The sequence below is a fragment of the Equus quagga genome, chromosome 9 (genome assembly GCF_021613505.1).
Source record: "Equus quagga isolate Etosha38 chromosome 9, UCLA_HA_Equagga_1.0, whole genome shotgun sequence".
In the NCBI taxonomy this organism is placed as follows: domain Eukaryota; kingdom Metazoa; phylum Chordata; class Mammalia; order Perissodactyla; family Equidae; genus Equus; species Equus quagga.
Window position 1 is genome coordinate 472145 of NC_060275.1, and position 13026 is coordinate 485170.

General features: G+C 52.7%; 1 protein-coding gene across 4 annotated transcripts in view; it reads right to left on the minus strand.

Annotated features, from left to right (window-relative positions):
- Positions 1-13026, minus strand: part of KCNG2 (potassium voltage-gated channel modifier subfamily G member 2) — an 87722-nt gene that overhangs the window by 68352 nt on the left and 6344 nt on the right. The window contains exon 1 of one of the 4 annotated variants that reach the window (XM_046672231.1): positions 7838-7957. The exons of the other annotated variants lie outside the window; for them this stretch is intronic. The gene's annotated coding sequence lies outside the window, so the exon portion shown is untranslated. Of the gene's footprint in view, positions 1-7837; positions 7958-13026 lie in introns of those variants that run through there. 4 annotated transcript variants of the gene reach the window in all.

Genomic DNA, 13026 nt, shown 5'->3' on the forward strand with positions numbered 1-13026 from the left:
CAGATAAATGTAAGCCAGTATTCTCAGCAGCATTATTCACGATAGCCAAAAGGTGGGAGTGTCCATCAACAGATGAACAGATAAACAAAATGTGGTCTATACCCACAACGGGATATTTTTTAGCACAGAGAGAAATGAAGTACTGACACCTGCTACAACATGGATGAAACTTGAAAACATTCTGCTAAGTGAAAAAAGCCAGACACAAAAGGACCGATATTCTAGGAAATATCTAGAACAGGCAAATTTGTGCAGGCAGTAAGTATAAGTTCCCAGGGGCTGGAGGGCAGGGTAAGCACACTTATTGCTTAATGTGCACAGGGTTTCTGTCTGGGGTGATGAAAAGGTTTTGCAAGTAGTATTGATGGTTGCATGACATGGTAAGTGTAGTTAATGCCACTGAACGGTACAACTGAACATGGTTAAAATGGCAAATTCTATGTTTTATGTGGTGGACAGCCTCTGGCTCTGGCCAACCAGCTGTGCCGGCCTGACCGAGTCCTGAGCTGAGCTCCAAGCCCATCTGTACAGCAGAGCAGAGTGATCACGAGATGCCTCATGACTCATGACGGGCATGACACTCAACCTGTCAGGCCCTGACGCAGCCCAATCAGAGCAGACACTGTGTAGACCACGTGCCCAGTGTGGCGCCGGGTGTGGACAGGCGCCAAGTCCGTCACCGTGATGGGGACGTGTAGGGGGTGCGAGAGGGAGCCCAGGGCTTGGAGCAGCAGCCCTCCCCCTTGGCTTCCAGCTCTGTGACCTGAGCCCCAGCCACACCTATGGGGCCACCTGAAAGGTTCCATGGCTCAGTGAGGCTGTGTGCCAAGTCACAGGGCGGGTGCTCTGCAAGAGCCAGGTCGCAATGCACTGCCCCACGCTGCCATCGGCGGGTTGTGTCCTGGGCCCCTTCCAGGCATCAGCTTGCCCAGCGTCCCTCTGTGGGCTTCTTGCTTGTCCCACGTCCTGTGGGCCTGTGGCCTTGGCCCCCGGCCTCCCCATGTGGCCACGGCTCCTCGCTGGCCTAGAGGACCAAAGGGGAGGAGTCTTGTGCCGGCGCTGCTGCTCCACTGTCCTGTGTGCCCCTCTGCTCCTCTCTTCCTAATTTTCTTTCTTTCACTTCTTGACTATTCACGCATGCCTCAGTTTCTCATTCAATGCACAGAAGGTCGCTGAGCATCTACGCTGGCCAGGCACGTGGCTGGGCCCTGGGCCCCGAGGCTGGACCATGTGTCAGCAGTATGCCCAGCAGCCTGGCCAGGCCTTGGGGCCATGGCTCTTCACAGCTACCTGGGGGGCGGGGGGGGGGGGGTTGTTTCTAACAGCAAGGGCTGCCAGATGCCCACCTCTGGCTACCCCGAAAGGACACTCAAAGCACCCCGAGCCCAGTGCTTGGAAGGAGGATACCTTCTGGACACTTCTTCCAGGAACTGTGTCTGTCTCGGGCACACGAGTTCCTGCAGGCATGAGCTGACTCCGGCACTGCGGTCTCCCGGAGGCAAGGCCACTTCCTGCTTGGGAAAGCCCGCCCCAAGTTCTGCTGCGCCACATGGACCCAGTGCGACTCCTCACGCCCCCTCTGAGGGACTCGTGTGCGGCTGCTTTGACTTTCAGGTTTCCGAAAACAAAATTTTTAGGAGAAATGCTGTTTCCTGGCAGCCATGGGAAACCTTCTCCTTTACTCATGGCTGCGACAGGCACAAATGGGCTGAGAGAGTAAAGCCACGTCCTGCCCTGCAGGGTCGTCAGGTCCTGCAGGCGGAGTCACTGCAGCGGCAGGGACTCATGGCGGTGGGGGGGGTGTCACCGCTCTGGACGTGGGGGAGACCCCCTGCAGAAACAGCAGCATCAGGCGCATATTCTTCTCTAGGAAGTCAGTCCTATGGAGGCACAGGGACATTAGCAGGAAGAAACCTGGCGGAAGTGTCCCAATGGCCATCCCTGCCTCACTGGACGGGTCCATGGGTGACACAGCTGGACGGAGGTGGAGGGGAGGCCCTCACAGCCGAGGCAGCAGGAGGGCGGCTCTGCAGCAGGGGCTCAAGGAAGGGGGTGTGTGTGGACGGGGACGGCACCTAAAAGGGCTGCTGGGTCACCCCTGCTTTACAAGCGGGCTGCAGCCAAGGCCCCAGTCATTGTAAATTTTAAACAACTCCGTTTACAGCAGGATCAAAAAGAATAAAATACTTAGGAATACACCTGACCAGGGAGTGGAAAGACCACTCGCAGAAAACTACAGAAAGTTGCTGGAAGAAATGAAAGAAGACACAAATAATTGGAAACAAGTTCCATGTTCAGGGATGGGCAGACTTGATATTGTTAAGGTGTCTATACTACCCAAAGCGGTCTGTAGATTCGTGCAATCCCTATGAAAACCCCAACGATGTTTTTGCAGAAATAGAAAAGTCCATCCTCAAGCTCACGTGGGACCTTAAGGGCCCTTGAACAGCCAAAACAATCTTGAAAAAGAACAAAGTTGGAGTTCAAAACTACTACAAAACTCTAGTGTCGTACAGTGTGGTAGCAGCATAAAGACAGACATACAGATCAATGGAACAGAATAGAGCCCAGAAATAAACGCTTCCATATATGGTCAAATGATTTTTGACAAAGGAGCCAAAACTGTTCAATGGAGAAAGACAGTCTTTTCAACAAGTGGTTTTGGAAAACTGCACATCCACATGCCAAAGAATGAAGCTGGACCCTCATCTGACACCACACACAGAAATTAACTAAAAATGGATCAAAGACCTGAAACTGTAAAACTCTTAGAGGAAAAGATGTATGACATTGAATTTGGCAATGGTTTCTTGATATGACACCAAAAGCACAAGCAAGAAAAGCAAAAATAGACAAATGGGACTTCATTAATATTAAATAATTTTTCTGCACCAAAGAACACTATCAACAGAGTGAAAAGACAACCCACAGATCAGATTATAAGGAGAAAATATTTTCAAACTATACATCTGATAAAGGATTAATATCTGGAATATATAGAGAATTCCTACAACTCAAAAATAACAAAAAATCCTATTTTAAAGATGGGCAAAGGACTTGAATAGACATTCTTTCAAAGAAGATATACAAATGGCCAACGAGCACATGAAAGAGGTTCTAATATCACTAGCCATGAGGGAAATGCAAATTAAAACCGATGAGTTACCACTTCACACCCATCAGGATGGCTATTATCTAACCTCCTCCCCCAGAAAATAACAAGTGTGGGCCAGAATGTGGAGAAACTGGAGCCTTGGGCACTGGTGATGGGGATAAAAATGGTGCAGCTGCTGTGGAAAACAGTATTGTAGCTCCTCAGAAAATTAGAAATAGAATCACAATATGAGCCAGCAAACCCACGTCCAGGTTTATACCAAAAGAATGGAAAGCAGGGACTCAAACAGACATTTGTACACCATGTTCATTGCAGCATTATTCACAACAGCCAACAGGTGGGAGCTTCCAACAAGAGATGAATGGATAAACAAAATGTGGTATATCCATACAGTAGAATATTATTCAGCCATAAAAGGAAGGAAATTCTGCAAGATCCTACAGCGTGGACGAACTTGGAGGACGTTATCCTGTGTGAAACGAGCCAGTCACAAAAAGACAAATAGTGTATGACTCCACTTACATGAGGTTCTTAGAGCCACCAAAATCGTACAGACAGAAAGCAGGATGGTGGGTGTCAGAAGCTGGGAGAGGGGAGATGGGAGCTATTGTTTAATGGGGACAGAGTCTCAGTTTTATGAGATGAAAAGAGTTATGGGGATGGATGGTGATGGCTGCACAACATTATGAATGTGTTTAATGCCACTGAACCGTATGCTTAAAAATGGTTAAAATGGTAAATTTCGTTATGTGTATTTTGCCACAATACAGAAACCTCCAAAGCCATGTAGTTGCTTAGGCTCTTATCACTGATTAGTTCTTGAGAGCACAAGGATCAGGAAGAAAGTATCGTTTACAGATCCAAACGTGACTCACAGACTCCTTAAGGAATTCTGGCACCTGAGGCTCAGGACCTTCCAGGCCTTGGCCACCAGCTCACACAGGCCAGCCCTCAAGATTCCTAAACTTCCGTTTTCTCTCAATTCAAACGTCCTGCCTCTTAGAAGACTTGTTCAGAATCTCTAGAGCGGGTGACACACGATTCACATTCACAGAGAAATACGCGCGATTCCTGGGGAGAACCACTGGTGTCAGGTGGTGGAGTCGCGAGCAGCGTGCCTGTGCCCCCCAGAAGCTGCATAACCACCCTCCCCAGCGAGCAGGCTGTGCCTTGGTGCACTCACAGACTCGCAGCATCCGAGGGGCGAGGACGGCAGCTGAGTCCACAGCTGACTGCCATGCAGGAGCAGCTGCGCTGTTGCTCCCAGGAGGAAGCTGGGAACTGGGGCCCCTCTCCGAGACTGAAGACTGGACCCAGAGTCAAGAGGAAGGGAGAAGATTCTGAGAGGCCTCCTCATTCACCCTTCCCGCCTGGGCCACCTCCTGGATGAATTAGTCTGCGGAGGAGTCCAGCTCCAGGTCCTCGAGGCTCCCCCTCACCAGCATCCACCTCCCTGGGACCTGCCTCCCTCCCTCTCCCACCTCTGTCGGCACTGGGTCACATTCCTGCTCTTGGTGAAGCCATGCTCAGAGCTCCACGGGTAACTAGCCCGGGCTGGACACCTGCCCAGGTACTCGCGTCTTAACGTGTTGGAAAGATAAAAAGAACTTCTCCACGACCCCTGCAATCTAACTAATTGGTGACAAGACCATCAGAATCACATTCCTCTGTGATTATTCAGGACAATCCATACAGGATCCCAGGTCAGCAAAGCTACAAAAATGAGACGCCACCAGCGCGTAAGAGCAATCTCCGAGTCACCACTGCCCCGCCTGCTCCTAGCACTGGCTCTTCCCGGCTCAGCAGCCACCACACCTCGTACCAATTACCTCAAGGTTAAAATCTGCCCCTCAGCTCCGGACACCCTGGCCAAGAAAGACTCAAGGGCTTCTGCCCCACCCAGGCTGCTGAAGATCGAGGTTTGTTACTAGTCAGTCGACTACTCTGTGTCCCGGTTCCTGTATCTGTAACACCAGAAGCGAGAACAGCCCCGAGTCACCGTGTGAGAAACCTGGAGGCCATGCACGGGAGGGGCCGTTGTTCAGTTCAGACAGTCCTGTCATTTTAGTACGAACCAGACATCAACTATTCCTACCACGACGAAACGTTACTTTCACATCCTGGTGAACACGTCTACGTGTTCTGAAGAGGGAAACCACACGGTCGCAGGAGGCCAGCGGGGGAAACAGCGTGAGGCGAAGGGGCCCAGCAGTGCACAAACCCTTCTTTCTCAGTCCGACCTCTTCAGGGCCGGGAATGCAGGCAGTCTTGAGCGAGCTCTCAGATTAGGTGGAGCTGGTGTGAAAGCACAGCGGGAAATCCAGTGCACTGGGAAAGAGGGCTGCCACATGACAGTCTCCCTGGAATGAACTGGTGTCATTTAATTTTTATATAATTTGACTTTAACAGTCAGAGTTCCAAAAATAAATACTTATATCACTTGTTTCAGGAACATATTCTCTGCCGTTCAAATAGTTTCCTAGCTTACTAATGCACGTTTGTTATGGAAAGTGTGGGGACCCGGCACAGGAGGCGGGGACGGCAGTAACCTCAGGGAGCCTCGCCAAGGCTGTCCGCTTCTGCTTCTTGAGACCCTGGAATCCAGGAGCATCGCGTGGCGGAGGATGGCTGCGCCACTGCACTGTGCTCCCCGCCATGGCCTCCTCACACTGGGGGTCTCACGCAGCGGTTTCTGTCTGCACCTTCCTCGAGATGATGGGGCAGCTCGTCTTACCCTCTTATCTGACCTCAAGGTCCTCCTTCAGGGTTGCCTGACGTGGATCTGGGATGGGAGAGCAAACTGTGGCCCATGCACTCACGCTTCCCGACTGGGACAACGTTCTGCCACTGCAGTGTCTGCGGCAGGTCAAGTCTGTCCGGTGGGGGGGCCGCGAGCAGGTTGCTTCAAGTAGGCACAGTGAAGGGGGCGAGACGAGCTGCAGTGCCTGCCCCCACCCCACACACCGTCCTTGGAAAGCACGCATGTCCTGCCTGCTGACGGTTTCACAGCAACCCTCCCCGACCAGGCCTTTCAACGGGTCAAAAGCCGTGCACTGAAGGAAGGGGTGCTCAGGGCCAAGAACAAGGCACTTGCGAGCAGAGAAGGTGCTGTGGGCAAAGGAACTCAGTCCAGGATCCTGCAGGGGAGGCAGCGGGCAGCCCTCTGTGCCATCAGTGGGGGCCGGGGGTGCTGACAGGGAAAGAGAGAGCAGGGCATCCTGGAAAGCTCGATGTGACCAGAGAAGTGACACCACCAAATACCTGCTGACCGTGCCACAGTGACAGCCGTGTGACAGCCAGGTGTGACGACCGCATATGAAAAGTGTGACTACCTGTGTGACAGCCGTGTGTCACAACCATGTGACAGCCATGTGTGATAGCTGCGTGACAAATACACCTGACAACCTGTGGACGATCACACATGACAACTGTAGCTTTAAGGCTGCATGAGCTCTGCAGCTTGGCTGCTGCCCGCCGCCCGCACCCAGGCATTGGCTTTGCTCAGGAATAAGATCGGCATATCCTGCACGTGTGAGCTGGCAAGTTCCTGGGTCCTGGCTTTCGCTCTCCACCACGCCCGGCCGCCTGTCCACTGCCTCACACGCCTGCCGGCCCCACTCAAGGTCAGCGAATGCTTCCCCACGTCCCACTCGGTCAGGCCCACGAGAACATCTCATGTTCACGAGAAAGAGGAAATGACTCATTATTCATCTCACTTGCACGTGCGTTAACAGCCTTTTAATTCAATTTGAAATGCGCCCTTTATCCACTTCCGGAAGGAAGGCAGTGAACTGGAATGAGTCAAAGTTTCACTCCCACTGGGAATTGACATCCCAATGAACAATCAGCTGCAGAGAGGGGGAGCACAGCAGAGGCGGCTGGCCTGGGGAACCACCCGGAGATGCGGCCCCAGAGGGCAGCGAGAAGCCACCAACAGAGGACAGCTAGCTGCTCCATGGGCCCGGGACCCCACTCCTAGGCCCCGCTGCCACCACTCTGCATTGTCTCCCATCTGCCGTCTCTGAGGAGGGCACACACGAGGCTGCCAAATAGCGGCTCAGGGACACGACATCCCCAGGGTTGCAGGTCCCTGAGCTGGCTCTGAGCAGCATGGTCTAATGAGGTTTAGAGCTTTGCATGGAAGGATATAAAAGCAGGTGATTTCCAGCATCCTGGGCGCCAACTACAAGCTGGGGAGCTGTGGTGTGACTCCCCCATCCGTGCGCCCGGTCTTCCCACTAGAAGCCGGTCCCTCCTCCCGCCCCTGAGCACACTGCACAGTCGCCCCACAGAGTCAGCTGCTTTGACTGGACTAGGGGGTTAATTTGGCCGAAGTGGATCATGATATTATCCCACCGAGATTCAGCCTCCCATCCACGAAGGAAGCACCTGAACCTTGTCCATTCTGCAAAAACACCCATGTTACTGGCCAGCTGATGGGCGCTCGAGGGCGGAGCCTCCCCAGGATGGAGGCGACACCCCTTCTCTCTTCTTTCATCCGTAAGAAGGATAGGTTTGGATGTTTCTTATTCTTCTCTACATTAATTTGCCTAAATGAGTCCTAGACGTTCATCTTCATAAAAATAATGTTCCAATTATAAAACTAACCCACGGGAAGAATGGAAAATTGGGCAGTACAATAAAAGAGAAGGAAAAAATATCTTTAATCCCATCACCACAGACAACCACTGAAAATTCTGATCTTCCTTTGTGTGTTTTTACCTGTTGGCTAAATTCACACAGCGGTTGCACAGCAGCTGCAGCAGGTGCCGCCGGGCTCCAGGGCAGCCAGCCGAGCGGGCGTGGGCACCAGGTAAGGGGAGATGGGCAGGGCGCTGCGCGAGGAGGAAGGACCTCCACGGCAGGGGCTCGGGACAGCCCTCCCGGGGCAGCTCTCAAGTTCAGGTGTTCAGACCCCATTTCCAAGGTTCTCCTCTTGCCTCCCTCCTGGACAGTGAAACAGAAAGGTTTAGCAAGACTGTTGAGGACGAGGGCTGGGGTTGTGTGCCATCCGGTTGGAGGGGGACGGTGGGCGTGGAGGGTGGTGACACTGAGGACGCTGAGGAGACACCCACGTTTTCACTGAGTCGTGGTCCTTTGTTTGACACTGGGACCCGGTAGGAGCATGATGCTGTCTCTTCTTGGATTCCACTGGAGGTCACAACTCCCACCCCAACCCGCACCCCGTTTACACTGTCTGCAAGCACATGGGCAAACGGTGCATCACGCCTCACCTGAGGACGGGCCCTGACGTCTGCCATCTCCCTGTCACAGGACGTTACTTCAGTATTAATTTAGAGCCAGATACTGTCTCATGAATGCTGCGAAGAATGATGCTTTTGGATATTAAAGTCACTTTCTCTGAGAAGCGTTCCTTACCCCCAAGATAAATATATTTTAAGTTATATTACTAACACACAAATACATTTTCATTGTAAGAAATAACAAAATACAGACGCGTGTAGAGTAAAAAGTACGTGTCCACCTTCACCATCCCCTTCAAACCAAATCTATTCCTCAAGGTAACCACTCTTAAGGTGGACTTAATTATCCAGAACTTTTACTAAACTTTTATATGAAATCTGTTACTTTGTTTTTTTGCTGAGGAAGATTGTGCCTGAGCTAACATCTGTGGCCAATCTTCCTCTATTTTGTATGTGGGTAGCTGCCACAGCATGACTGATGGGTTGTGTACGTCCACGCCCGGGATCTGAACCCACGAACCTGGGCCACTCAAGTGGAACATGTGGAACTTAACCACTGTACCACTGGGCCAGCCCCCACCATTTTTAAAATTAACCTTATTTTGAGACAATTGTAGATTCACAGGCAGTTGAAAAAACAACACAGAGAGACCCCGAGTGCCCTTTGCCCAGCCTCCACAATGGCAGCATCTTGCAAAACTGCAGCCCAATCCCCCAGCCAGGGTGCTGGCTCTGACCCAGTCCAGACACAGGGCATCCACCGCCCCAGGGCCTCCAGACACTGATCCCCTCCCACCTCTCCTTCACCCTGGCCACCACGCATCCGTCCTCCATCTATAACTCTGTCATTTCAAGAATGTTATATAAATGGCATCATGCAGAATGATGACTAGAGACCAGCTTATTTTACTCAGCACAACTCCCCAGAGATTCACCCAAGTTATCGGGTCTATCAATAGCTCGTTCCTTTTTGTTGCAAAGTAGTACTTCATGGAATGGATGTACCAGTGTATCCCTTCCCCCACAGAAGGACATCTTTTCTTTCCTATTTTTGACTTTTATTTCACTGACGCATTTCACTCCATTGCACTAATTGCTATGATGTTAAATAAAATATACGGATATAAAACTTGTTGTGCACTTTTTTTCCTGTTAATCTACACACAAAGATAGCTCCCTGCATCCAGAAAAAAAGGAAAGAAAGAAAACAGGGAGGGAGCCCACTTCCTGGCCGCGCCAGCCTCGGGCTGGACACACATATCCAGGGAGACCATTGGAAGTCGGCCGGCGGGGCGGCTGGTGGCTCAGCACACACACGTGCTTCTGCCCGAGGGGACGGCGGAGGCAACCTCGATCTCGGGGATGGGGGAACCCACCGGTGCCCACTTAGCCAGTTCCAGGGGTCCTGAGCCCACTGTGCATGGCCAGGCCCTGTCCTCTGCTTCCCAACTAGGTCCTAAATCCAACTAAGCTGAATTCATTGAAAAGGAGACCTGGGTGCCTCTGCACACACAGCGCTGGGCAAGGTCTTTCCATTATTTTGAACCCACGGTAAGAAATACGTTTTCTTTTGCGACCCAGAACACACGAACTACGCCTGAGATGTAAGAAATGCTGGCCCTTCTCCTCTCCTCGGTCTCACTACAGAGATGCCAGCTGCACACAGAACAGCGTTTCCAGCCTCCCCACCAGAGACTCACCAGGACTCCTGTTGAGAACCTGAAGCCCCAGGCCCCAGCCCCCGACCACACTGAGCCCCTGGGTGTGGCCGGAAGCAGGTCAGCAGGGCCCTTGAGGGTTAGTGGGGCAGTATGGATGCATCCACGGCAAGGACCTCAGCCCACACAAGGGGTGGGCACTGCGGAGACACCGGCCAGGGGCATGGGGCCAGGAAGCCAGGGCAGCCAGGCTCTGTCCCCCACAGCCCTCCCCAGGCCCTGGGCAAGAGGCCGCAGCCCAGGAGAAGGAAAGCAGCGTCAGGAGCACGGGGATCACAGCCTCTCCCACAGGCGCTAATCCTTTATAGAAATAAATTTGGCTCTTCAAGCCAGAATTTAGCAAGAAGCTGCAGGAGCATCCAGATTAGCCTGAGGGTTTCTGGGCTCCGTGGGGCCCCATATTCTAGCCTGCGAATTCACGCGCTCAGCACTCCCCAAGTCTAATCTAAGATTGAAACCCCATCGTTTAAATATCTGAGAAGGTTAAAAATATCCAGGAAGCTCATTAAGTTCTGGGAACTGCCACCCGGGCTCCGGCTACCGCCTGCACTGGTCTACCGTCCTCACCGAGTCGGCTTGTCCACGGGGAGGCAGGGCCGAGGCCTGAGGGACTGAGGGTCGGGGACAGGGCAGGTGTGGCCCGGAGGGCAGGTGTGCTGGGGGAGGCAAGGGGAGGGGCTGCTAAATCAAGAGATGCCATGATGCCCAGCCGCCCGTCCAGGACCAGCGTGGTGGGGATGAGGAGCTGCAGCCCCAGCCCGGCCCCTCAGGAGCAGCCTGGGAGTGGGGGCCGAGGGGGCAGTTTGCCGTCACAGCTGCGTCCAGTCTCGCTCTGTGAATTCTCTCGCACTGTCTCAGCTTCATTAATTTAATAAAGCAACGCAAAGGTCTTCTGTGCCGTTTAGACATTACATTTCAGTTAGATTTTCTAAACACACAATCAGATTACAATGTTGGGCATTTCCATTTTGAGTGAACGTACTACTGATGTCTCTTTTTACGAGACAAGTTTCTCCTCTAAATGTCAGGAGCTAAGACATTATTTTGTCCAGCCTTCTCACCCCACGTGGGAGGAATCAGAAAATATCAGCATTTAGCAGTTCTGCCCAACGTCTCAGGCCCGCGGGACGGGGACGCGTGCTCACAGGACTGGGCACCCCCCCCCGGTTCTTACGGTGACTCAGTCACACGAAGCTCCCGATAGCCAGTCTGTGTGCTGCTGGTCAGTCCCACTCCACCTGCCACAGGAGGAGGCCGAGCTGGATTGCTTAGAAAGATTCCTTGTACCAGTGCCGTGACTCTGGGTGGACCCTCCAGCCTTCCTCTGGTGATCTGTTTCCACCTGACATTCAGTTCCAGGGGCTCCGCAAAGTGGTCTCGAATCCAGGTTCCATAGAGGTTGTTCTCACAAACAAACCTGCTGGGTAGAGGAGCCCAGGAAAGCCCACAGGTGCCCACAGGTGGGGCAGGAGCGGGCAACTGGCCTCTGAGCCAAGGGCCACCCTCTCTGTCTCGTCCGCTTCAGCGCCCCTTGAAGGGCAACTGCTCTCAAGAAAGCACAGGACGGTGAAAGAGACCCATAGTGTTTCTTCAATGCCCAGTGGACCCCGCATGCCCCTCACTCTGCGGGACACAGACTGATCCCCTGTTAAAAGGCAGGCTCTGATGCAGCCCGGGGCCCTGACCAGCCCCAGGAGTGGAGGCTGTGGCTGTGGGGCCAGCCTTGTGCAGTGGGGGAGGCAGTCACCGGTTCCCCTCCCTGCACTGCTGCCCTCCTCAGTCACAGGCCCAGGGGCTGCCTGACGACATCCCTGCTCAGTCTGATAGTGAGTGACCTCACAGGCAGTGGGGGAGCTCCATGCTTCGGCCCTAAAACATCCCTATTTCTCGTGAAGTTGCCCATCAGTACACAGGCACTCAGGCATTTAGACACACAAGGCCGTTCTTCTCGGACCTCCTGGAGCCGTCTCACCGGGAAAAGCCACCATGCTCATCTTTCCAGTCCCGGGCGCCCTTCTCCTGGCTTCTCCCGATACCCCGGCACCCACACCCTGGCGATGCCCCATCTGCTCCCCTGCACACCCACCCCCACGCAGCCGCTCTCGCTGCGGAGCCGAGCTCTCCCTCCCACTCCAGACACCTGCAGCCCCGCCTGCCCTCCTGCTGCCTGAGGAACAGGAGCTTCTTCCAGGAAGAGCATCCAGAACCGCGGGGCCAGAGGAGGAAGAGGCTGCACGGAGCCCTCCCGGGACACTCGGACCTCACCTGCTTTTGTCAGGGCAAACCGCGACATTTTATCATTTCCTGCCAGCCTATGTGTTCTACACAACCTGTTAATTATGGCACATACACCTGTAATTATTAATGCAGCTCCCAGCCATACACTGGGTAGAAACTCTTAATTATAACCAAACAATTAATCAGCCAGCACATATTTTCTGAGCAGCTGGCATGCGCAGGACTCTGTGCCAGGCATTGGAAGGAAAAACTGCACAGCCTCCCGCTTCTGTGCCAGCCAAGAACTCGCTTCCCTCCTTTTCTTCCCATGCCTACAAAAACACCCAATTTTTTCCTTAAATTATGGAAATCTCAAGTTATAAAAAAAAAACTTTTGCAAAGTGAAATACATAAATTGTAAGAAAAAAGGAATCAGAACACTATTTGGCACTGGTCTTGGAAAGAATCTCAAAGAAGTTTTCATAACCAGCCCCCAATTAAGATACAGATATAAGTCTTTTCTTGGCAACACTGTATAATCCTTAGTATGAGTGTGGCTGGTCGGCCCCAGGGATCCACAGCCAAATGGATTTCACTCCCCAAATGTGCCACACTGGCCCTCAAAATTCACAGTTTAAAAGAACCCACAGCAATTCCATCCCATTGACTAAGTGGGAATTATTAATGAAGTGAGGCCTTTGCAGGCAGCTGTACACGACATTCAGTCTCAGAGAGGAGGGGAGGGGAGAGGAGGGAAGGGGGGGAAGAGGAG